The sequence below is a fragment of the Sciurus carolinensis genome, chromosome 4 (assembly GCF_902686445.1).
Source record: "Sciurus carolinensis chromosome 4, mSciCar1.2, whole genome shotgun sequence".
NCBI lineage: Eukaryota > Metazoa > Chordata > Mammalia > Rodentia > Sciuridae > Sciurus > Sciurus carolinensis.
Genome location: NC_062216.1, coordinates 56,906,076 through 56,932,850, shown reverse-complemented (window position 1 = coordinate 56,932,850; position 26,775 = coordinate 56,906,076). Strand labels below are relative to the sequence as shown.

General features: G+C 39.2%; 1 non-coding gene across 1 annotated transcript; it reads right to left on the bottom strand.

Moving 5' to 3' along the window:
• Nucleotides 1-13,021: 13,021 nt before the first annotated feature.
• Nucleotides 13,022-13,124, bottom strand: LOC124984074 (U6 spliceosomal RNA). The gene has a single exon (XR_007108543.1). It is a non-coding gene; the product is annotated as a U6 spliceosomal RNA (small nuclear RNA).
• Nucleotides 13,125-26,775: the final 13,651 nt, after the last annotated feature.

Sequence of the window (26,775 nt, the reverse complement as noted above, 5' to 3'; positions counted from 1 at the left end):
GTGCCAATAACATGCTGTTTTTGTTACAATGGTTCTGTAGTATGACTTATGGTATTGTGATGCTTCCTGATTTACTCTTCTTGCTAAGGACTGTCTTGGCTATTTCTGGGTCTTTTATTTTTTCAAATGAATTTCATGACTTCTTATTCTATATTTATGAAGAATATCATTGTAATTTTAATAGGAATTGCATTATATCTGTATAGTGATCTTGGTAGTATGGCCATTTTGACAATATTAATTCTGCCTATCCAAGAACACAGGAGAACTTTCCCATCTTCTAAGGTCTTCTTTGATTTCTTTCTTTAGTGTCCTGTCGTTTTTATTGTAGAGGTCTTTCACCTCTTTTGTTAGGTCGATTCCTAAGTATTTTATTTTTTGAGGCTATTGTGAATGGGATAGTGTTCCTAATTCCTTTTTCAGTTGATTCATCACTGATGTATAGGAACACAATTGATTTATGTGTGTTAGTTTTATATCCTGCTACTTTGCTGAATTCATTTATTAGTTCTAGAAGTTTTCTGGTGGAGTTTTTGGGTCTTATAAATATAGAATCATGTTGTTTGCAAAGAGGGTTAGTTTGAGTTTTTCTTTTCCTATTATTATCCCTTTAATTTCTTTTATCTGTCTAATTGCTCTGACTAGAATTTCCAGGACTATGTTGAAAAGAAATGGTAAGAGAGGGCATTACTGTCTCATTCCAGTTTTTAGGGGGAATGTTTTCAATTATTCTCCATTTGGAATGATGTTGACCTTGGGCTTATCATAGCTTTTACAATGAGGAGGTATGTTTCTACTATCCCTAGTTTTTCTAGGGTTTTGAACATGAAGGGTGCTGTATTTTGTCAAATGCTTTTTTTGTGTCTACTGATATCATCAGGTGATTCTTGTTTTTAAGTCTGTTGATGTGATGAATTATATTTATTCATTTCCAAATGTTGAACCAACCTTGTGTCCCTGGGATGAAGCCCACTTGATCATGGTGCACTATATTTTTAATATGTTTGTATGTGATTTGCCAGAATTTTATTAAGAATTTTTGCATTAGGTATATTGGTCTGAAGTTTTCTTTCCTTGATGTGTCTTCATCTGGTTTTGGTTCCAGGGTGATACTAACCTCATAGGATGAGTTTTGAAGGGTTTCCTCCCTCCTTTTCTATTTCATGGAATAATTTGAGGAAGATTGGGGTTAGTTCTTTGAAGGACTGGTAGAAGTCAACTGAGAGTCTGTCTGGTTGTGGGCTTTTCTCTGTTGGTAGGCTTTAATGGCATCTCCAAATTCATTGTTTGAAATTAATTTGTTAAATTTTTTATGTTCTCCTGAAGTAATTTGAAAAGTTAATATGGCTCCAGAAATTTGTCACTGTCTTAAAGATTTTCTATTTTATTGGAACACAAACTTTCAAAATAGTTTCTGATTATCATCTGTATTTCAGTAGGATCCTTTGTACTATTTCCATTCTCATGATGAATTTTACTAATTTGGGTTTTTTCTCTGTTTCTCTTCATTAGCATGGGTTTATCAATTTTATTTATTTTTTCAAAGAACCAATTTTTGTTTCATGGTTTTTATTTTGAATATCTTATGTAATTCAAATTCATTGATTTTGTTCTGATTTTAATTATTGCCTATCTTCTACAGCTTTTTTATTTATTAATTTAAAAAAATTTTTCCAGACTGCATTTTGATTCATTGTACACAAGTGGGGTACAACTTTTCATTTCAATGGTTGTACACAATGTAGATTCACACCATTCATGTAATCATATATATACATAGGGTAATACTGTCTGTTTCACTCTATTATATTTCCATTCCCCATCCCCTTCTACCCCATTTCCCTCTATACCTTCCAAAGTTCCTTCATTCTTCTTTTCCCCCGGCACCCCCTGCAGGTTATATATCATCATCCACTTATCAGAGAAAACATTCAACCTTTGGTTTTTTGGGCTTGGCCTATTTCACTTAGCTTGATATTTTTCAACTTCATCCATTTACCAGCAAATGCCATGATTTTATTCTTCTTTATGGTCTAGTAATATTCCATTGTGTATATATACCACATTTTCTTTATCCATTCATCAATCGAGGGGCATCTCAGTTGGCTCCACAATCTAGCTATTGTGAATACAGCTGCTATGAACATTGATGTGGCTGTATCACTGTAGTATGCTGATTTTAAGTCCTTGGGGTATAAACTGAGGAGTGGGATAGCTGGGTCAAATGATAGTGCCATTTCGGTTTTCTAAAGAATCTCCATACTGCTTTCCAGAGTGACTGCACCAATTTGCAACTCAACCACCAATGTATGAGTGTGCCTTTCCCCCCACATCCATGACAACATCTGTGTTATTGATAATAGCCATTCTAATTGGAGTTAGATAAAATCTTAGGGTGGTTTTAATTTACATTTCTCTAATTACTAGGGATGATGAGCACTTTTTCATATATTTGTTGATCACCTGTATATCTTCTGCAAAATGTCTGCCCATTTCCTTAGCCCACTTATTGATTGGGTTCTTTATATTTTTGGTATAAAGCTTTTTAAGTTCTTTATAAAGTTTGGAGATTAGTGCTCTGTCTGAAGTGTGTGTGGAAAAGATTTTCTACCACTCTGTAGGCTCTCTTTTCACATTATTGTTTCCTTTGCTAAGAAAAACTTTTTACTTTGACTCTATCCCATTTACTGATTCTTGCTTTTATTTCTTGTGGCTATGGGGGTCTTGTTAAGGAAGTCTGGTCCTAAGTCAACATGATAGAGATTCAGGCCTACTTTCTCTTCTATTTGGTGAAGGGTCTCAGGCCTAATTCCTAGATCCTTGATCCATTTTGAGTTGAGTTTTGTACAGGGTGAGAGATAGGGGTTAAATTTCATTTTATTGCATATAGATTTCCAATTTTGCCAGCAGCATTTGTTGAGGAAGTTATCTTTTCTCTATTGTAAGTTTTTTGGCACCTTTATCTAGTATGAGATAACTGCACTTATGTGGGTATGTCTCCATGTCTTGTATCCTGTACCATTGGTCTCCTGTCTATTTTGGTGCCAATACCATGCCATTTTTGTTACTATTGCTCTATAGTAGAATTTAAGCTCTGGTATCGTGATACCTCCTGAATCACTTTTCCTGCCCAGGATTGCTTTGGCTATTCTGGGTCTTTTGTTCTTCCAGATGAATTTCATGATTGCTTTTTCTATTTCTATGAGGAACGTCATTGGGATTTTAATTGGAATCACGTTAAATCTGTATAGCACATTTGAAAGTATGACCATTTTGATAATATTTATTCTGCCTATCCAAGAACATGGGAGATCTTTCCATCTTCTAAGGTCTTCTTCAATTTCTTTGTTTAATGTTCTATAGTTTTCATTGTAGAGTTCTTTCACCTCTTTTGTTAGATTAATTCCCAAGTATTTTTTTTTGAGGCTATTGTGAACAGAGTTGTTTTCCTTATTTCCTTTTCAGATGTTTCATGTTTATGAATAAAAATGCTTTAGATTTATGTGTGTTGATTTTATATCCTGCTATTTTGCTGAATTAATTTATGAGGTCTAGAAGTTTTCTGGTGGAGTTTTTTGGATCCTCTAAATATGGAATTACATCATCAGCAAATACTGTCAGTTTGAGTTCTCCTTTTCCTATTTGTATTCCTTTAATTTCTTTAGTCTGTCTAATTGCTCCGGCTAGTATTTCAAGGACGATGTTGTATAGAAGTGGTGAAAGAGGGCATCCCTGTCTTGTTCCAGATTTAAAGGGAATGTTTTCAGTTTTTCTTCATTAAAAATGATGTTGGCCATGGGCTTAGCATAAATAATCTTTAAAATGTTGATAGTATGATCCTACTATCCCTATTTTTTCTAGTGTTTTGAGCATGAAGGGGTGTTGTATTTTGTTGACCACTTTCTCTGCATCAATTGAAATAATCATATGATTCTTAACCTTAAGTCTACTGATGTGATGAATTACATTTATAGATTTCTGGATGTTGAACCGACCTTGCATTCCTGGATGAACCCCACTTGATCGTGGTGCACTATCCTTTTAATATGTTTTTTATGAGATTTGCTAGAATTTTGTTAAGGATTTTTTAAATCTATATTCATTAGAGATATCAGTCTAAAATTTTCTTTCCTTGATGTGTCTATCTGGTTTGTGTATGAGGGTGGTACTAACTTCATAGAATGAGTTTGGAAGGGTTCCCTCCTTTTCTATCTCCTGGAATACTTTCAGAAGTATTGGGATGAGTTCTTCTTTGAAGGTATTGTAGAACTCAGATGAGAATCCATCTGGTCCTGGGCTTCTTTGGGTTGGTAGGGTTTTGATGACTTCTTCTATTTCATTGCTTTAAATTGGTCTGTTTAAATTGTGTATGTCCTCCTGGTTCAGTTGGAAGGATCATATGTCTCTAGAAATTTGCCCATGTCTTTGACATTTTCTATTTTGTTGGAGTGTAGATTTTCAAAGTAGTTTCTCATTATGTGATGTTTTTCAGTGGTGTCAGTAGTGACATTTCCTTTTTCATCATGAATTTTAGTAATTTGAGTTTTCTCTTTCTGTTAGTGTGGCTAAGGGTTTGTCTATTTTGTTTACTTTTTCAAAGAACCAACTTTTCATTTTGTCAATTTTTGAATTGTTTCTTTTGTTTCAATTTCATTGATTTCATTTCTGTTTTTAATTATCTCCTGTCTTCTACTACTTTTGGTGTTGACATGTTTTTCTTTTTATAGGGCTTTGAGCTATAATGTTAGGTCCTTTAGTTATTGACTTTTTATTCTTTTCATTAATGTGCTCCATGTAATGAATTTTCCTCTTAGTACTGCTTTCATAGTGTCCCAGAGATTTTGATATGTTTTATCATTATTCTCATTTACTTCTAAGAATTCATTTTAATCTCCTCCCTGAAGTTTTCTGATATCCATGCTTCATTCAATAGCATATTATTTATTCTCCCAGTGTCAGAGTAATTTGTTTTTTTATTTTGTCATTGATTTCTAATTTCATTCCATTATGATCTGATAGAACACAAAGCAGTATCTCTATTTTTTTGCATTTCCTAAGGGCTGCTTAGTGGCATAACATATGGTCTATTTTCGAGAAGGTTCCATGTGGTGCTGAGAAGAAAGTGAATTCGCTCATTATGGATGGAATATTCTATATATGTCTGCTAAGTCTAAGTTATTGTTTGTGTTTTTGAGTTCTATGTTTTCTTTGTTTAGTTTTTGTTTGGAAGATCTATCCAGTGGTGACAGCAGTGTGTTAAAGTCACCCAGAATTATTGTGTTGTGGTCTATTTGATTCCTGGAATTGAGGAGGATTTGTTTAATGTACAAGGATGCACCATTGTTTGGGGCATAAATATTTATGATTGCTATGTCTTCCTGATTTATGGTCACCTTAAACAGTATGAAATGTCCTTCTTTATCCCTTCTGACTAACTTTGGCTTGAAGTCCACTTTATCTGAAATAAGAATGGAAACCCCTGCTTTTTTACTGAGTCCGTGTGTGTGTGGTAGGTGTTTTCCCATCCTTTCACCTTTAGTTTGTGAATGTCCTTATGAGATGAGTCTCTTGAAAGTAGCATATTGTTGTGTCTTTCTTTTTAATCCAATTTGCCAGTCTATGTCTTTTGATTGATGAGCTTAGGCCGTTAATGTTCAGGGTTATTATTGAGATATAATTTGTGTTCCCAGTCATTTGGGCTTCTTTTTGGTTTTTAACTTGACTTGGTTTCTCCTTTGGTTGGTTTTTCCTTTAAGGTAGTTTCTCCCTTTGCTGACCTACATTGTTGTTTTTCATTTCCTCCTCAAAGAATATTTCGCTGAGAATGTTCTATAGGTCAGGCTTTCTATTTGTAAATTCTTTTAACTTTTGTTTATGATGGAAGAATTTTATTTCATCTCAAATATGAAGGTTAGTTTTGCTGGGTATAGAATTCTTGGTTGGCAACCATGTTCTTTCAGAACTTGAAATATGTTGTTCCAGGCCCTTCTAGGTTTTAGGATCTGGGCTGAGAAATCTGCTGATATCTGTATTGGTTTCCTCCTACATGTAATCTGATGCTTTTCTCTCACAGCCTTCAAAATCCTATCTTTATTTTGTATGTTAGACATTTTCATTATAATGTGCCTTGGTGTGGATCTGTTGTGATTTTGTGCATTTGGTGTTCTATAAGCCTCTTGTATTTGATTTTCCATTTCATTCTTCAGGTTTGGGATATTTTCTGATATTATTTCATTGAATAGGTTGTTCATTCCTTTGGTTTGTATCTCTGTGCCTTTCTCAATCCCAATAATTCTTAAATTTGGTCTTTTCATGATGTCCCATAGTTCTTGGACATTCTGTTTATGATTTCTTACCATCTTCTCTGTTTAGTCAACTTTATTTTCAAGATCAAATATTTTGTCTTCATTATCTGAGGTTCTGTCTTCCAAATGAACTAGTCTGTTGATGATGCTTTCCATTGAGTTTTTTTATTTGAATTTTTGTTTCCTTCATTTCAAAGATTTCTGTTTTTTTTTTTTTTTGAGAATCTCTATCTCTTTGTTAAAATGTTCTTTTGCTTCCTGCATTTGCTCTTTCAACTGTTTATTAGAGTGATCCTTCATTGCCTGCATTTGCTCTCTAATCTCATCCTTTGCTTCATGAACCATTTTAATTATGTATATTCTGAACTCCTTTTCTGACATTTCTTTTACCATGCTTTCATTGGATTCTATTAATATAGAATCTAGGTTTGCTTGGGTCATTTTCTTCCCTTGTTTTTTCATGTTGTTCACATATCTTCCCCTCTAGAAGTGCAGATCTGGGGTGTTGCAGTTTTCCCCCTATAGGCTTATAGCGACCCTATAGGTTTCCAAAACCTTTTCTTTAAGGGGGAGATCAACGTTAGCAGTGCCCAGTACAGACAATATGCAGCCCTAAACCAAATAACTCCTATGAAGATGTTAACAATATAGTCTCAATAAACAGAATGAGTTCAATTATTATCTACAGTATAATAAATAGATTTGCAATAATGTCTGAAGTTTCTAATGGAGGATAAAGAGGATGGGGAGAGGTGTAGGATGTAGCTGTTAATGGAATAAGAAAAGAATATACAGAAGTTCTAGAGCCTAGAGAGTGTGAAAGTGTAATCAAAAGAAGTTGGTTGTTAGCATGAGAAAAGGGAGAAAGAGATTCTAAGGAAACAGGAAAACAAAAGGAAAATAGTGTGAGAAAAGTAAAGAAATAAAAACTTAAAAATTTTGAACAAGAAGAAAAAATAACTACACTCTAACAGTCATATATTATTCAAACCTCCCAGTCTTCAGTAGCCTAATGCATGAGAGGTACCTGACAATGAGCTTCCAGTCTCCAACAGGAATCTCAGGATGGAATTTTCCCCAACTAAAGATGAGAGCTACCACTTCCAGGATAATCTAAGATGGCTGCTCTGGTTTCCAAATATGTTGGCAAATGGGGAGCTGCAGCTTGGAGTGTGGGCATGGTTGGCTGGGGGCCTTGGAAGCAGGGTTCTGTTGGTCAGGCAGGGGTCCTGGAGGCAGGGTGTGGTTGTTCTGGTTGAGGGGTCCTGGAAGTTGGTGAAGTCAGTTGGTCTGGGAACTCTGGAGGCAGAAAGCAGTCAGTCGGGCTGAGGGGTTCTGTAGATGGGGCTTGGTCACTCTGGCCAGGATCCTACAGGTCCTGGCTGTTGTCTCAAAATGGCAGCAACCATGTATAACCAAGCCTGCGGGTACTGTGACAGTGGACTTTCAGGCAACAGCAGGCAACTGGCAACCCACTGGTGGCCTGCGATCAGTCTGCTGGCTACTGGTGAATGATCAGCAGGTGGACCTTGGGCAGTGGGTGATGGGTAGGTGAAAGGCAGGCAATGGGCAGGCAAATGGTGAATGATAGGCACCAGTGAGCAATCTACACTCAAAGTACTTGATATCTTCTACAGTTTTTGATATTGATTTGTTCTTTTTGTCTAGGGCTTTGAGATATAATGTTAGGTTATTTATTTTTTGACTTTCTATTCTTATAATGAATAAGCTCATTGTAATGAATTTCCCTCTTATTACTGCTTTCATAGTGTCCAAGAGATTTTGATACGTTGAGTCACTATTCTCATTTACCTCTAGGTATTTTTTTTTTTTAAATTGCATCCCTGATTTCTTCTGCTATCCATTGGTCATTCAATAACATATTACTTACTCTCTAGGTGTTGGAGTAGCTTCTATTTTTTATTTTATCATTGATTTCTAATTTTATTCCATTATGATCTGATAGAATGCAAGGTATTATCTCTATTTTTCTTATTTGCTAAGAATTGCTTTGTGGCATAACATTTGGCCTATTTTAGAAAAGTATCCATGTGCTGCTGAGGAAAAGTGTTCTAACTCATTGATGGATGAAATATTCTCTATATGTCTGTTAAGTGTAAATTATTGATTGTATTATTCAGTTCTATAGTTCCTTTATTCAGTTTTTATTTGGAGGAGCTATCCAGTGGTGAGAGAGGTGTGTCAATGTCACCCATTATTATTGCGTTTGAGTCTATTTGATTCTTGAAATTGAGAAGGTTTTGTTTGATGCAGTTAGATGCTCCATTGTTTGGGACATAAATATTTATGATTGTTATGTCTTCTTGATGTGTGATTCCCTTAAGCAGTATAAAATGTCCTTCTTTATCCCTTCTAATTTTGTCTTGATGTCTCCTTTATCAGATATGAGGATAGAAACCACTGCTTGTATTTGCAATCTATGTGAGTGGTATGTTCCCAACCTTCACCTGCAGTCTGTGGATAGTTTTTCCTATGAGAGGAGTCTCTTGAAGGCAGCATATTGTTGGGTCTTTTTTATAATCCAGTCTGCCAGTATATGTCTTTTGATTGATGAGTTTAGACCATTAATAATCAGGGTTATTATTGAGATATGATTTGCATTTCTGGTCATTTTGTTTTATTTTTGTTTTTTAACTTGACTTGGTTTCTCCTTTGATTCACTTTCTTTAGTGTAGTTCCTCCCTTTGCTGATTTTCATTGTTGTTTTTCATTTCCTCCTCATGTAATATTTTGGTGAGGATGTTCTGTAGTTTAGGATTTCTAGTTGTAAATTCTATTAACTTTTGTTTATCATGGAAGGTTTTAATTTCATCATCAAATCTGAAGCTTAATTTTGTTGAATAAAAAATTTGTGGTTGGTTGGCATCTATTTTCTTTCAGAACTTGTTATAAGTTATTTCAGGTTCTCCTAGTGTTGATGATCTACATTGAGAAATCTGCTGAGATCTGAATTGGTTTTCCCCTATATGTAATTTGATAATTTTCTCTTGTGGCCTTTAAAATTCTATCCTTATTCTGTATGCTAGGCATTATAATTTGCCTAGGTGTAGATCTGTCATAACTCTGTACATTTGGTGCCCTGTAAGCCTTTTGCATTTGATTTTCCATTTCAGTCTTCAAGTTGGAAACTTTTCTGATATTATTTCATTGTAAAGATGGTGCATTCCTTTGATTTATTTCTCTGTGCCTTCCTCTGTCCCAATAAATCTTATATTTGGTCTTTTTGAGTTATCCCATAATTCTTGGAGGTTCTGTTCATGGTTTCTTACCATCTTCTCTGTGTCGGCAACTTTTTTTTTAAGATTATGTATTTTGTCTTCATTGCCCAAGGTTCTGTCTTCCAAGTGATCTACTCTGTTAGTGATAATTTCTACTGAATTTCTAATTTGGTTTTTTGATTCCTTCATTTTAAGGATTTGTTTGGTTTTTTAAAAAAATCTCTATCTCTTTATTTAAATGATCTTTTGCTGCATGCATTTGCTCTCCTTTTTATTGAAGTGATCTTTTGCTTCCTGCCTTTGCGTTCTTATATCATTCTTTTCCCTGCAGATCATTTTAATTATGTACATTTTGAACTCCTTCTCTGACATTTCTTCTACCATGCTGTCAATGGATTCTATTATTGTAGCATCTTGGTTTGATTGGGACTCTTTCTTCTCTTTTTTTTTTTTCTTATTTATTTATTATTATTATTTTTTATGTTGTTCACATCCCTTCTAGCAGTGCAGGTTCAAGTTACAGTTTCTACCCTATGGACTTATAGTCCCTGCAGGTTTCCAATACCTTGATTTTAAGGGAGAGACAAATATTAACAGCACCCATTGCAAATAATATGCAGTCTTAAACCAAATAACTCCTATGAAGATGTTCAAAGTTTTGCCACAATAAACAGAAATGATGTATCCAATTATTATCTAGTGTAACAGTAGGTTTGCCATAGTTTCTACAGTTTCTAATGGTGGACAAAGAACTGGGGGAGTGTTGGATGTGATGTTTGTGAGATAGGAGGTGAGGATTTAGAGGTATTAGATCATAGGAAAGGTAAAAGAGGAATAAAAAGAAATTGACTGTTAGGAGAAAAGAGAGGAAAAGACTCCAGGGAATCAGATAAGTGAGAGGAAACTATAGAGTGTAAATAAAATAAAACAAGAAAAAAGAAAAACAAATGCAAAGATAAAATAATATAAAACAAAATTGTAATATACTATTCAGACATCACATTCCTCAGTAGTCTGAAGCATGAAAAGTACTTGGGTTCAAAAATGTTAAGGATGTGAGAGCAGGAAAATAAAGACAAAAAAAAAAATCTCAAAGGAACATCAAACAGTTGTTTCTGTTGGATTTTAGTATTTTCTCTGTTTCCCTTCTCATCTGATTGGTGGGATTGTCTGGAGTTTGCTGGTATCTACACCCTCAGTATGGTGAAGGTTACTAGGGTGGGAGTTGGACGACTGCACCCCAGGAATCTCCTTTGGGGTCCACTCACATGATGTAGGAGCCTGGTCTTAGCCCCTTAAGTACCTGTGGACCCCACAATTCCTGGTCTCTAATTTAGTATTTAAATTGTATTTCTCCTGTCCTGCCCTTTCAATTTCTCAATCAGGAAGCTCTTTCTCTCTGGAGGTCCTGAGGGCTGAGTGCCAGAACCTGTGTGCCTGTCATGAAGAGCTGTTCTGTAATGGGCAGATCAGGACCAGGCATTGAGGGTTGTGGGCTAACCACATAGATTCATATGCTGGACTGAGTTGGTGGCTGGTGGGGTTGGAAGACTGGGGATTGGGGAGCCAGAGGACCCCAGTGATTGCCAAATTGGTGGGACCAGGTGATTGGTGGATGCCAGATTGGGGAAGGAGTCAGGGACTGGGCTGGTATTTGGTCCCAGCAAGTGCAACTGAATTGGCCCTGGGAACCTGGTGGATGCCAGGCTGGTTGACTGGGTGAGCTGGGATCAAGATGTCCTCACACTCTCTTCCAACCTACCAACCCTGTGCAAGGCTCTGTCTTGTCTCTGTAGCAAAATAGTGGCTATTAGCATACTTAGCAAGGAGACTTCAGTTGAATCCAAGCCTTCCTGGTCTTCCAGGTCCTGGCTATTGTCCCTAGATGAAAGTGGCTATGTCCCTAGTTAGTGGTAGCAGTGGGGGCAAACCTGTAGGTACCTTGGTGTTGGGCTTCCTTTCCCCAGTCAGTGTCACAAGATGGAAGCTGCCCCAACTAAAGATGGAGATGGTGGCAGCAGAGGTAACCCAAGATGGTGGTGGAGTTGTCCTAAGATGGAAGCAGATTCTTTCAGACATGGCACATTGAGGGCAGGCTGTGAGGTGTCATTGGGCTGCCTGTTCAGAGATGCAGTGCTGAGGCAGGCATTGCTGCAGTGAGCAGCAGCCTCTAGGCCCTTTCTGGTGTCCCAAGGTGGAGTCTACCATGTCAAGGGGGCTATGGTGCCAGGCACAGTATTCCAAGATGGAGATGACCTGCATTGGTATATGGGGCCTTCAGCATGGGGGTTCTGCATGGTGTGGTGGGAGGGGTATGCTGCAGCAGCAGGGTCTTCATGAAATATTTTATTGAGTAGGTTTTGTAGTATAGGCTTTGTATTTGTGAATTCTTTTAACTTTTCTTTATCATGGAAGTTTTTTATTTCATTGTCAATTTGGAAGCTTATTTTGCTTGGTATAGTATTCTTGGCTGACATTCATATTCTTTCAAAGCTTGGTATATATCATTCCAAGATCACCTAGCTTTGAGGATGTGGGTGAATAAATCAGCTGCGATCTGGATTGGTTTTCATCTAAATGTGACATGCCATTTTTCTCTGGGAGACTTTAAATTCCAAACTTACTCTGTATATTGGGCATTTTCATAATGTGCCTTGGGGTGGGTCTGTTGTAAATTTGTATATTGGGGATCCTGTAAGCCTCCTATATTCTGATATTATTTCATTGAAAAGATTTTGCATTTTTTGATTTCTGTCTCTGAGCCTTCATCTATCCCGATAAATCTTATATTTGGTCTTTCCATATAATCCCACATTTCTTGGAAATTCTGTTCATGATCTTTTAACATCTTTTCTCCATGGTCAACTTTATTTTCAAGATTATATATTTTGTCTTTATTGCCTGAAACTCTTATCTTCCAAGAAGTCCAGTCTGCTGTTGATGCTTTGCATTAAATTTTAATTTGGTTTATTGATTCCCTCATTTCAAGATTTCTGCTTGATTTTTTTTCAGAATCTTTATCCCTTTATTGAAGTGATCTTTCACTTTCTGTATTTTCTCTGATTTCACTCCTTATATCTTCCTTTACCTTGCATATCTATTTAACTATGAACATTCTAACCTCCTTCTCTGACATTTCTTCCACTGTGGTGTCAATGGATTCTGTTATTGAAGTATCTTGGTTTGTTTGGGGCAGTTTGTTTCCTTTCTTTTCATGTTATTTGTGTGTCTATCCATCTAATAGTATGGATCTGAGGCAGTAGAATTTCTACCCTGTGGACTTATAGTGTCCCTGAGGATTTCCAATATCTCACCATTTAGGGGAGGACAAATAATAAGAACACCTAAAGCCAACAACATGGAGCATTAAACCAAATAGTTCATGTTATGATATCTACAATATTAATTGTCACAGAAAGCAGAAATGATTTGATCAGTTATTGTCCACAGTAAAAATAGCAAGTTACCAAAGGGGTTAGAAATATGGAACTCTTCGTGTATTTGCATATCATTATTGTTCAGGGGCCATGCTAATCTTCTATTTTTCCATTTTTAGCATATGTACTGCCAAGGCAAGCATAAGTTTACTTTTCAATGGGAAGAGTTCTTGATTTCTGAAGGGCTTGGACCACTAATTGGGCGGAAAAGTTCTAGTTTCTTACTATCTTCACCAATGAGAGAGTGGAAAGATATGGTCTGAACGACTTTTCACAGAAGCACTATCCATGTCCATAATGCTCTGTGGGAGAAAAAGGACATACTTGGGATGGCAAAGAATCCATTCAAACGAGGAGCTACCTTCACTACATGACTTCCACATCTGGGACTGCTGAGGTTGGTTTTCCCCCATGGAAATCCTGGATTCTAAAATCATTAGGGACTTTGTTTTATTTGAAGATAAAATATCAGGTGCCTCCTTAAATGATCTTTTAGTAAATTGATAGTCATACCAAATTAGCAGACCAGTAAAAGCAAGATACTGTGGAAGTCATCCACCACACAAATGGTTTCATACATTTTGAGAAAGAGTGAAGGGAATGAAGAGGTGGTGGGAAAAACAACCCAGACAAGACTTCTTTAAGAAGATGCAATACAGGACCAGTCTTCTTGACCTGAGATCTGGATACAATCAAGGGAAGAAGAGATAAGAGAGGCAGAAAGCAAGGAGGCAAAGGTTCTTGAGAAGAAATTGTTCATGAATTCTTCAGGAAGTAATTGCAGAACACAGAATGGATGGCTAACCCTGAAGACCAGAAAGTAGGGAGCCAGAAGTTTAAATCCTGGGTTTTCCAATAGGGTTTTATGGTCACTCCCACAGTTGCATCCAATTCTGGCCACCCCAGTTTCCTTGCATAGGACAGGACTTTGGTGCTTTAAAAACTATCACATTGAAAGTTATTTATCAGGAAGTACAAATTCCTGTAGTCAAATATTTTTAGGCTGAATTTCATTCAGCATTAAGCCCAGGAATAGGACCTTGATGTATTTGGAGTCATGTCTCTGAATAAGAAGAAACCTGGACTGCAGGCTTCCATTGGAAAAGAGATGGTGGATTGAGCTCTGCTGAGTCTTACCAAGTTGGGGTTTCTTAAAATATTTTGCCCTGACAAATTTTACCTCAGGATGGTTGTTTTAGCCAAGCCAAGTTCTCTCTCATGTCAGAGGATAATACAGGTGACAGCAAAAGGAAGGAAAGAAAAAAAGAAGAAGAAGGACAAGAAGGAGGAGGAGATGGAGGATAAAAAAAAGAAACATAGGAAAAAAATCATTCGGTTCTTCTATTCCCTTTGGATAAGAAAACTCAACTGTTGGATTTTTCTGGGATAGTCTAGTCCAAGTTCCCTTCTACTTTCTTGAAGTTCAACATTGATCTAATAGTTAATGAAGTTTATTCTTTTGTTAAAATATGGGGATGTCAAGCCTGTAGTTTATGGTTTTATATGAATCTGATATGTAGTTCCCATTTTGCAGGGTTCCTGCAGGTAATCTTTGTATCAAGTTTGTAACAGTTAATTTCTGTCAAAGAAATAAGCAAAACCTGGTTCCTTATTGAAGTCTTTTCCAACAAAATCAATGAACCAAGCTTAAAGGTCATAAGCATAAGTCATTTCTGCTCCTGGAGAGGTAACAGGACAGATTGATACTGAGTTTCCTCTTTTCAAACACCATTGGGGTCTGAGCAAAGTCTTTTGCAATCCTCTCATTCTCAAAGTTTGTTGGGGACAGAAGTCCAAACTTGCTCTGTGGTGGCAGGCAAGGGACTTCATGAACAGAGGGTCAAAGCAAGTGTTGGAGTACGTGGCAAATGCCCTATATCATTTTTAAGATTTTAAAAATGAAAACTTTAGAAGAAATATTTCTGCTGTTTGCTATAATATGTACTTCTGAAACTTGGGCATGCCATAGGTCTGATCTTTGTCACCACCATGAGAGAGAAAAACATTTCAAAGAACAAAGGAAACAAAGTTTACACGCCAAGGCTTAGGGTATAGGGTTCTCCAAAACTTTCTGCATCTCTCTTGTTCTGATACTCAAGAGGCTGCCTCCTCTCTTGGCTATCTAAATTGACACTATGGAGATGAAAAAGCATGGTGATGAGTGGGCCTAGCTATCATACTGACCATGACCACAGTTGGTTGATTTTATGTGAATCAAACACATTGCTCCCCTATCAACTTGAGAATCAACGTTAAGTTTATTTCCTAGGCTTATTCCTGGAAGGCCACAGAATTGGCTTCTTATCTCTAGGGCATAATCTGCAGCTGAATTTCATTCAGCCTGAATACAAATGGATCTTGAATAATGCCTGAATATTTGGATCCTTGGCACCCCAGAAAGAAACCCAGGCTGCAGACCTTCACTGGGAAGACATATGGTGGGTGAACTCTGATGGCAACTTGTACCCTACATCTTCTTGAGGAGACTGGTGTAGGTCTTTGTCAGTGCATGAACTGACCTCCTCCTGGTCACTGCCCCTGCTCCTCTTTGACAGAACCTGGTTCTCAAGGTCCCAGGACAACAGAAAAGAAAACCATGATACAGAAGATTCCTATATGCTTCAGAGACACCAAGGAGTAGAGCATAAACTCTGCAAGCACAGGACCTGAGTTCAAGGCCTGGCTGGGCCACTCAAGCTGACTGCACTCGGGGGCTTTCCTCGGCTCTTATCAAGTGCCTTCTGAGAGTAAATAGAATCTCCCTGCCTGGAAAGGGTGGCTGTGGCTGGCAGCATATGATCAACACAGGGCACTTGCTCCCTCTCCACAGAAGCCCGAGTGCACAACAGGGGAAGTCACATCAGCCTTAGAGAAGATGTGCTGCAGGCAAGGTGGAATGGAGAAGTCGCTGGAGGTGCCTGGTAGGTTCTAAATAGCCTTGGCACTGGGCTTTCAGCAGGACCTGCACACAGTCCTATTAAGACTCAGAAAATCCACACCCACTTCCCCAATCTTCCAACGCCCCCTGTCACTGCCTTGGGATCCATACACTAGCCTCCCTCCCCACTAGGACAGAAGACCGTTGGTGACACCAGCAATGGGTGCACAAGCTAGTGCCCTGATCCTGGAACTGTGGGGCCTTGGGCACCCACACCCAGGACCCAGGAGCAATGGAGGATCAGGCCTCAGCCCCAAAAGTCAGCAGATAGTGGTGGGTGTGGAGCCCACACTGCCAGTTGCTGCTGGAAATCCCCAGGAGCTACAAAGAGGACATTGGGCCTCACCCGTTGGCCTGGGTGATTTCTCTTGACCAACCCAGTTTCCCGGTGAGCTCCCTGCGAACTCTTCCTTTGTCATGTGTTCCAGCCAGACGTCACAAAGGCTGGACAGAACACCCGGCCTTTGGCCCCTAGAGGAGCTAGTGTTCTAGCCCAGTTCCCTTGGTCTGTCCTCAGGTCTCTGGATGTGATCTGTATCACGTGCTCTGAAAGGGAGTAGTCTTCTCAGAACTGCTCAGTGACTGGTTGCAGAGCCTGGTCCTTCCACGCAACCCTTGAGCCTCTTCTGGCTCCTGGGCAGCATCACCCTGCAGCTGTCATCCTCCCTACCTGAAGGAACTTCTGCCATGAACCTAGTCCTCCTGTGTCTTGCTTAGCTGGCTCCTACAGAGGCCTTGTCCTGTGGGCAGCACACTCCTCTCTGAGGAGCCTTCAGTCAACCTCCTGCGGGAACTCCCAGATAAAGCCCATGCTGAAGCATAAGGATCCTTCCTCCTCAGCACTGACCAGTCCTCCTGCATTCACCACCTGTGCAGGTCCACCGGGCTAGGAAGTTCATGACACCCAGTCACCTCCTTGTTCCAGGTTCAGAGAAAACAGAGGTGAGGGCCCAAGAGAAACCAAAGAAGGCTTGGCCCACTTGGGAAGAGTAAAAGGAGGAAGAGCATGAGGAAGAGGGTCCAGAAAAGAGAGGGTCTGGTAGATTAGGATACGTTGTCAAAAACAACAGGGATGTGGCACTGGTAAAGTCTATGGAAGTCAGGGAGACCTCAGTGCCCTGGAGCCCAGTCCTGAGCCTTGGGAGGAAAACACCCTCCAACAGAGGACCCAGGTGTCTCCCAAGAAGTTCTCTTATGATGACCCTGCAGTGCAAATCTCTCACAGCCCTTCTGCAGGTGTGCCAATTTGGGTTGAGGCTAATGTAGAGGAAGTACTACTGCCCCAGTCAGACCCTGTCTGCTCCATGCTGCCAGAAAAGTAGGCCAAGGAAAGGTTGGTCGCATACCATCTGCTCAACTGTCCTGGTTCCCAGGGGTCTGGTAAGGGGGTGCATAGCCAAAAGTCTACCTGTGCTCCAAGGAGGAGCTGTGTCTCCCCAGAGCTGCTGATCTAAGTTTCCACAAGAGAAAGAAGCCCAAGTCAGTGATCTTACCTCTGCTGCCACCCTGGCATCCAGATCAGCTTTCCCCAATTCCTAAGCAGTCACTTCTTCCTGGAAAAGAAGAATTGCACATCCCACAGAAGAAAGATCTGGGGCTCAAGAAGAAGAGGAAATTGGATGATGACATGGAGGCCTTGAGGGATCAAAGAGGCTGTGGTCACCTGCCCTGTCACTTCTTTCTCAGACCTGAGGCCTCTGCCAGAACACACTGAACCTACCCACCAACATTTTCCCCATCCCAAACACCACCTATTTGGCATTCCAGGCTGCTGGCCCCTGATCCTGTCTGGCCCTGTACCTTCCTTCACAGGAAATAGGGAATAGAGGGTAATCCCTAGTTTTTCCTCTACCTCCTCCTGTGAGTCATCTTCATCCCTTGATACCCAGTCCAAATGTGGGGGTTCCTGCTAGTGAGGATCAACACCCTAATCACTTGCCACAAGTTCATCAGCCCCCATTTCCCACCTTCTCCCACCTCCAATCCTGGAGGGTTTTCCTTTCAAGTTGACCCCCTGCAGAATGGAATCCCTAACCTCCATGTGCAATTATTCTCCTCCTCCTACTACTTTTCCTCCTCCTCCTCATATCCATCCCAGGCCTCCCCTAGTCTCTTTTACCTGGAAACCTAGTGGCCTTTGCACATAAGTGGGACAAGTGTTCCTTCCACAACCAGAGACAAGTCATCTGCCCTCTTGAGCTAACATCCCACTGTACAACTGAGGACACAGTCATGGCACTATTCCTCCTTCTCTCATGTTGATTTTTCCATCTCTCCCTGCCTCCTCATCAGCAATAAGGGAGAGCCTATTTCTCAACACCCCTGCTTATTGTGCTCCTGGGCATGAACCATGTTCTGGCCTAACTCCTGGCATGCAACCTTCTAAACCGTCATCCTCCAAGTCTGCCACAGATAAGCCTATAGATACCACCCCTCCTTTCAAGGCTTTCCTCTTCCAGTCTCTTCTTGCCTTGCAGAACAACAATAGATCATACTTTGGGGTGCTTCCTGATTCTGGGAACCTCCCACCTGGGGGCAACATTACCCAGTTTCCCCCGTGTTCATAGCCTTGGCAGTGCAGGCAGCTGGCGAAGGATTCCAGTCTCCACCGACAATGCTACACCTCAGGTATCTCACCACAACATCAATTTGAACAATTATTTTGACCCACAAATCACTCCTCAGCCTGCATCTGGAAGCCTTCATCAGCAATAAGGGAGAACCATTTCTCAACATCCCTGCTTATTTTGCTCCTTGGCATGAACCATGTTCTGGCCTCACTCCTGGCATGCAACCTTTTGAACCGTCATCCTCCAAGCCTGCCACAGATAAGCCTATGGATACCACTCCTTCTTCCAAGCTGTCCTCTTCTGGTCTCTTCCTGCCTCACAGAACAACAATGGATCATACCTTGGGGTGCTTCCTGATCCTGGGAACCTCACACCTGGGGGCAACTTCACCCAATTTCCACAAGTTCTGGTACACAGTGAGTGATTGGAACACATGCAACCCTTTAGCATTCTAGCAGCACAGTAGCCACCCTTCAGCCCACATCTAGGGCCCCTGGTGGACAGGGACAGCATGACTCTATCTCTCTGGGCAACCGAAGATGCCCAGCCCTGGCTTTTGCTTAATCTTGCCCACAGTTCAACCACTCAGTGACAGCACAACAACGGCCAGGACTTAGGGGTGGCTCATCACCCAGGATCCCATTGAGCACACCACTCAACAGCTACTCAGCCTTTCCAAAGAACTAAGGTGCTATGAAGGGGAGCTCTGCCCTGAGTTGCTGTGGCTTGAGCCTTCCCCTGAGGAGGACAGGCTCCAGGGACAGTGCTTCATTGTTTGCCAGCACCACTCCTAGCCTTGCTATGTTCTTGGGACCCTGAAGCACTTCTGAGTAGAGGGAAGGCTGGTTTTGGAGTGATGCCCCAGGCCAGGTGCCCAACCAGGAGTCCAGCCATAATCACTCTAGATCTGAGACACACCACTATGTAGCACAGAGGAGAGTTTTATGACTCTCAACTCAACCCCATTCCCAGACTTGAAGACTAGACTGGATCATTCCAGCTGTAGGCCATTTTCCCTGACCTTTGACCTGCTTACAGGTTCAGTACTTGTTACAGGGGCTCCATTTTTCCTCATCTCTTAATTCAATGACCTCATCTTTCTCCAGTGATATACATAAAATCTTGTTTGTATTTTCTCTGTCTCCATTCACAGGCCTCCCTAGTTCTTTGATTTGACAGTGGAGAAAGAAGTGTCACCTGTGCATCAATATGTATGGAGCTTGAGCTTAGGCAAGATATCTGGGTTCCAGGGAAAAGGACTCAGGACAAAGGTGGGGAAATAGCCCCCTCTAGGATAGCTGTGGAATGAACCTAGAGGGAATGTCAACTAACCCACACCAGACACTCTCTTCTGGTGTCACATACTTCCATCTGAAAACACCACTGTTCTTGACTTCTTAAAATATGGTATATTAAAATAGAATTGAGGGGAGATTTCAGGATGACAGAAAGGAGAAGGTAGCTTTCTTGATGCTCCATGGCATGAAAAAAAAAAAAAAAAAAGCAGATATGCAGTTTCTTAAAAGGTGAATGAACAAAAAAAAGGGGGACTTTACTGGAACTTAAGATGAACATTTGAAGCAGATCAGGGACTCAGGAGTTTGAATATAATAAAATAATGATGAAATCTCCACTGTTACAGTCACTGCTATGCCAGAAGCACCAGGAAGAGTCGACCCTCTGTGAGCAAAGTAGAGGACAAGGGAATTAAAGGAACCTGCATTTTTAGGAGGCCTGAGGTGTGTTTGTGTACAGATACTTTAGAAATCTAAGACATTTCCTGAATAAACTGAAAGGCATGCTGCACAGTAGCCTTGCATGGGAAAGAAATTTCATCTCTCTTGGTGGTGTGTGGAGGATGGAGGAAGGAACCATTTTGTAGCCATGGTGTGGTGAGGCAGCTGATTCCTGACAAACCAAATTCTGACCTGAAATACAGGCCTGGCAAACCCATGCTGCATGACACAGAGTGTGCCTAAGTGACCAGAAAAAAATCAAATGTGGAAAGAGGTTTAAACAGGGAACAACTGGTCATGGAAATGCACCCAGCTCTCCCTCTCCCCCTCCAATCTGGCAGCTTGCAGGACTGAATTTGAATTTGAATTTGAATTTGAATTTGAATAGGTGGGTTTGGGAGAGATTGACTTTGAAGACTGAACTCAAGACCAGATGACCTAGTGGACTAAGAATTTGCTCCTCCATCACATGAGTGGAACCTGGGAAGATTTCTGGGGTGCAGTCTTCCAGTGTGAACCAGCAATTGCTGGGCCCTGGAGATCCACTGATTTAAAATCTCCAGACCAATTGGCATTCAGTGAAGAGCCTGGAGCCTATCTAACTCACCTCCAGGAGTTCTGCCCACGGGATTACCTCTCTCACTCCAGCAATTCACCCAGAGGTTGGAGCATCACCCTCCAATGGACCACATCTAAGGATGTTGAGTAGCGAAGCTGAGAATCTTTTGGACTCCAACAGAAACAATTCTTTAACTTTTCATTGAGATTTTTTTCCTTTTTTATTTTTCCATTTAATTGTGACCTTTTGTGGACACTGCTTATATTCATGTTTTTTTTTTCCTCATTTTTAGCATTTTTGAAGTCAGTTATTTTTCATGAATCAGCATTTTTAGGACTAAGATGTTTGATTAATATATTTGTTTTATTTTATATTCTTTATTTAAAATTTTTTTTCTTTATACATATATTTTCTCTCAACTATCTGTATCACTTGATGTGCTTTCTTTTCTGCTATCAGTCAATCTCTATTATTCTCTCCTTCTTCCTTTAATTTCTTACTTCAGTCTTCTCTCATCCTCCCTAAGAATCATCACATTCTATAGTTAAACTGATCTGTGAGGTAAAGGACAATGTAAGGAGTAAAATCAGAGAGAAAATACAGGAAATTTAAGATCACTTCAATAAAGGGATAAAGATTCAGAAAAAAAAAATCAAGCAAAAATCCTCAAAGTGAAGGAATCAATAAGCCAAATTAAAAATTCAATGTAAAGCATGAACAGCAGACTAGACCACTTGGAGGATGGTTTCAGGCAATGAAGACAAAATATGCAGCCTTGAAAATAAAGTATACCATGGAGAAAAGATGTTAAGAGACTATGAACAGAATTTCCAAGAAATATGGGATAACATAAAAACACCAAATTTAAAATGTATCAGGATAGATGAAGGCTCAGAGACACAAATCAAAGGAATGCACACTTTTTCAATAAAATATCAGAGAATTTCCCAAATGATAATTAAGTGGAAAATCAAATACAGTAGGCTTACAGGACCTCAAATTTACAACAGACCCAGAGCAAAGCACATTATTATGAAAATGCTTACCATACACAATAGGATAGAATTCTAAAGGCTGCCAGAGAAAATTGACAGATGATACTTAGAAACTACTCCAGAACTCTGCTGATTTCTGAACCCAGACCATCAAACCTAGGAGGCCTTAGAATGATATTTACCAAGCTCCTAAAGAAAATGAATACCTGCCAAGAAAACTGTACCCAGCAAAATTAAGTTTCAGGACTGGCAATGAAATAAAAACCTTCCATGTTAAAGTAAAAGAATTCATAACTAGAAAGCCTGCACTACAAATCATACTCAAAAAAATATTTCATGAAGAAATTTAAAAAGTGAAAACAAGCAAAGGGAGGAAGCACACTAGAAGAATAGTCAATCAAAGGAGAAACTTATTCAAAGTAAAAACCAGAAATCAAAATGATGGAATAAAAATCATCTGTCAATAATAACATTGAATATAAGTGGCCTAAACTCATCAATCAAATGACAGACCAGCAGATTGGATTAAAAAACAAGACCCAAAAATATGCTGTCTCCAAAGACTTACCATATAGGCAAATACAACTTCAGAATTAAGGTAAAAGGATGGGGAAAAACATATCATTGACATGGATCTTATAAACAAGCAGGGGTTTCTATTCTCACATCAGATAAAGTGAACTTCAAGCCAAAGTTAATCAGAATGGACTAAGCTGGTCATTTTATACTGCATGAGGGATTTACACATCAACAAAACATAACAACCACAAATGTTTATACTCCAAATAATGGAGCATCTATATACATCAAACAAACCCTTCTCAGTTTCAATAATCAAATAGGCCACAACACAATAATACTGGGTGACTTTAATATGCCTCTCTCAGCACTGGATAGATCCTCCAGACAAAAACTAACAAAGCTATGGAACTAAAAATTACAATTAATAATTTAGTCTGAACAGGCATATATAGAATATTTCATCTATCAATGACTAAATACACTTTGTCAGAAGCACATGGATCCTTCTCTAAAATAGACCATATATGTGGCCACAAGGTGATACTTAGCAAATACAAAAATATATAAAGATAATACCATGCATTCTATCATATTATAATGGAACAAACTTAGAAATCAATGATAAAATACAAAATAGACGCTTCTCTAACACCTGGAGACTAAATAATATGCTATTGAATGACCAATGGGCTGCAGAAGAGAGCAGGGATAAAATTAAAAAAAAATACTTAGAGGTAGATGATAATAATGATACAACATATGAAAATCTCTGGGAGACTATGAAGGCAGTGCTAAGAGTTCATTACATTGAGCTTATTTATTAAAAGGATAGAGAGTCAGCAAACAAATAATCTAACATTACACCTCAAAGCCCTGGAAAAAAGAACAAATCAATATTAAGGATAGTAAAAGACAGGAAATAATTAAAATAAGAGCTGAAATTAGTGAAATTGAAAAAAAAATTCCAAAAAATTGATGAAACAAAAAGTTGGTTCTTTGAAAAAACTAAATAAAATTGCTAACCATTAGCCAAGTTAACAAATAGACAACTCAAATTACTAAAATTCATGATGAAAATGCAAATATCACAAGACACTACTGAAATACATATTACAATCATAAATTATTTAGAAAATAAAATTAAAAATCTTGACTGACAAAGTTTTAGAGACATACAAATAACCAAATTGAATCAGAAGGACATAAAAAAATTTAAAAAGATCAATTTCAAGCAGTGAAATTAAAGATGCCATCAAAAGCCTACCAAAAAGGAAAGCCCAGGACCACACGAATTCTCAGACGAGTTCTACCTGAAGTTCAAAGAAGAAATAACATCAATTTTCCTCAAAATTATTCCAATAGAAAGGGAGGGTGTCCTTCCAAACTCATTCTATGAGTTAGGTATAAACCTGATAACAAAACCAGACAAAGATGCATTAAGGAAAGAAATCTTGAGGCCAATATCTCTGATAAATATAGGTGCAAAAATTCTTAAGAAAATCCTAATTGATTGCATACAAAAACATATTAAAAAGTACACCATGATCAAGAGAGGTTCATCCCAGGGATGCAAGTTTGGTTCAACATACAGAAATCAATAAGCATAATTCACCACATCAATAGACTTTGTTATGTGTTGGATGTGAGGTGACCCCAAAAACTCACATGTGAGACAATGCAAGAAGGTTCAGAGGAGACATGATTGACTTGTAAGAATCTTAACCCAATCAGTGAATTAATCCCCTGATAGGGATTAACTGAGCGGTAACTGAAGTGGTAGGGTGTGGATGGAGGAAGTGGGAATTGGGTCAGGGTTTGGGCTATATATTTGTACCTGGTGAGTAAAGTCTCTCTCTGCTCTGTGATCATCATGTGAGCCCTATCTTTCTGCCACACTATTCCTCACTGATGTTTTGCCTCACATCAAGCCCTGAGGAATGGAGCTGGCCTTGTATGGATTGAGACCTCTGAAATCATAAACCCTCAAATAAACTTCCTCCTCTCTAGTTGTTCTGATCATGTTTTAGTCACAGCAGTGAAAAATCAGCCTAAAACAAAATTGGTACCAAGAAGTGGGGTCATGGCTGTCACTAACATGACTATGTGGTTCAGAAACTTTTGGTGCTTTTTGGAATTGGTAGGAGGAATTTTGAGATGGTTAGTAGTGCAAGCTGGAAATACTTTAGGTTATTGTAAGTGGAACTTAATGACCAATTTTGGTGGGAGTTTGGAAGACCAGAAGACAATAGGACCATGAATAGTGAAGACATGGCTCAAGAGCGGTGAGAAAAGGAGGTCTCTATTGGAATTCGGAGTAGAGGCCATTGGTGTTATGTTCTGACAGAGGTTTCTGCATTTTGCCTATGTCCTGGGACTTCTGTGAAACTGATTTTCAAATTGATGGACTTGTTAACCTGGAAGAAGAAATTTCTAAACAGCATAGTATTCAGGTGGTGGCATGGACATTGCCAGTGGCTTTTAACCAAATTTATTGTGATAGTCAGGAGCAGAAAACAGCAGAAAAACTTGAACTTGAAAGGCAGGAGTAAAACTGGGACTAAGAAAGTTGCAGTTGTTAATGACATTACAGCCACTAAAGAAATGCTAAAGGCTTTACTCAAAGACCCTAAGAAAGATGGCTTGAGGACATCTCAGAAGTTGGCAAGACCACACCCATCTAATTCTCAAGGGATAAAGTTAAAAATTCTCTTGAGATGAGACCAGTGGGGGCACCCTTCTTGCATGAGGAGGCCTAGGAAGATTTCCAACTTGCTCATCCATCCAGACACTCAGATACTGCTGCAGCAAGGGTCTCTGGAGGCTTGGCTACTGCTCAAGATGGTGGCAGACCTTGACATCAAAAACGAGGTGCTGGTTCTGCAGGAATGTAAGATGCTGGAATTAGGGGTTCATAGTGTCTTCCACCAAGATTTCAAAGGAAGGTCTGGGAGGCCAGGCAAAGAGCAGCAAGGTCAGAGTCTCTGTGGGAACCCGCTGAGAAATCAAACTGTGGAGATTTGAGGAGGAAGCCAAAGCTGCAATGGAGACTCCCAAGATTAAGAAATACCAGTAATATGGGACACTATCCTAGGAAAGCTGCAGGAATTAAGCAGAGAAAAGACAACTTGTGCTGCAACAAACAAGGCCACAGGAGCGGAGCTACACAAGTCCTTTGGAGAGAAAATCATGATGCCATGTGGCCCAGATGCCAGACATGGAACTATAGGACTTTTTTGCCCATCTAGATTTCGGGCTTCTTTGGTGCTATTCCTTCTTTCTATGCCCATAATTTTGTGAATGGAAATGTTTACTCTGTACCATTATATATTGGATACTTACAAATTGCTTTCCATTTTACCGGAGCTCACAATTAAGATTGCCTTGAGCCTCAGAGTAGACATTGCACTTGAACTTTGAGCAATCTTGGAACTGTTGAGACTATGGGGACTCTTGGGAATGAAATAAATGTATTTTGCATTGTCAGATGAGTGTGAGCTTTTGGGAGCCAGGCATGCAATGTTATGGTTTGGATGTGAGATGTCCCTCAAAAGCTCATGTGTGGGACAATGCAAGAAGGTTCAGAGGAGAAATGATTAGTTTATAAGAGTCTTAACCAATCAGTTAATTAATCCCCTGATAAGGATTAATGGAGTGGTAACTGAAGTAGTAGGGTATAGCTGGAGAAGGTAGAAATTGGGGCATGGATTGGGGGTATATATTTGTATTTGACCAGTGGAGTCTCTCTCTGCTTCCTGAACTCTATGTGAGCAACTTGCCTCCACCTCACTCTTCACAATGATGTTCTGCCTCACCTTGAGCCCTGAGGAGTGGAGCTAGCCTTCTATCAATTAAGACTTCTGAAACTGGGAGACCTTAAATAACCTTTTCCTCCTAAATTTTTTCTGGTCAGATCTTTTATTCACAGATGTGAAAAAGTTGACTAAAACAGACTTAAAGACAAGAATCTCATGATGATCTCTATAGATGCAGAAATAGTGTTTGACAAAATACAGCATCCCTTCATGCTCAAAACTCTAGAAAAACTAGTATTGTAGGAACATACCTCAACATTGTAAAACCTATATATTCTAAACCCGAGACCAACATCATTCTAAATGGAGAAAAAAATCAAGTTTCCTTCTATAAACTGGAACAAGACAGGGGTACCCTCTTTCACCACTTCTATTCAACATAGTCCTGGAAATTCTGGTTAGAGCAATTAGAAGAAAGAAGCTAAAGTGGTAAGAATAGGAAAAAAAGAACTCAAAATATCCCTATTTTCCAATGATATAATTCTATATTTAGAAGACCCAGAAAACTTTGAGAACTCATAAATATATTCAGCAAAGTAGCAGGATATAAAATTAACACTCATAAATCATTTGTGTTCCTATACACCAGTAATGAATCAACTGAAAGAGAAACTAGGGAAACTATCCCATTCACAATAGCCTCAATAAAATTAAAACATTTG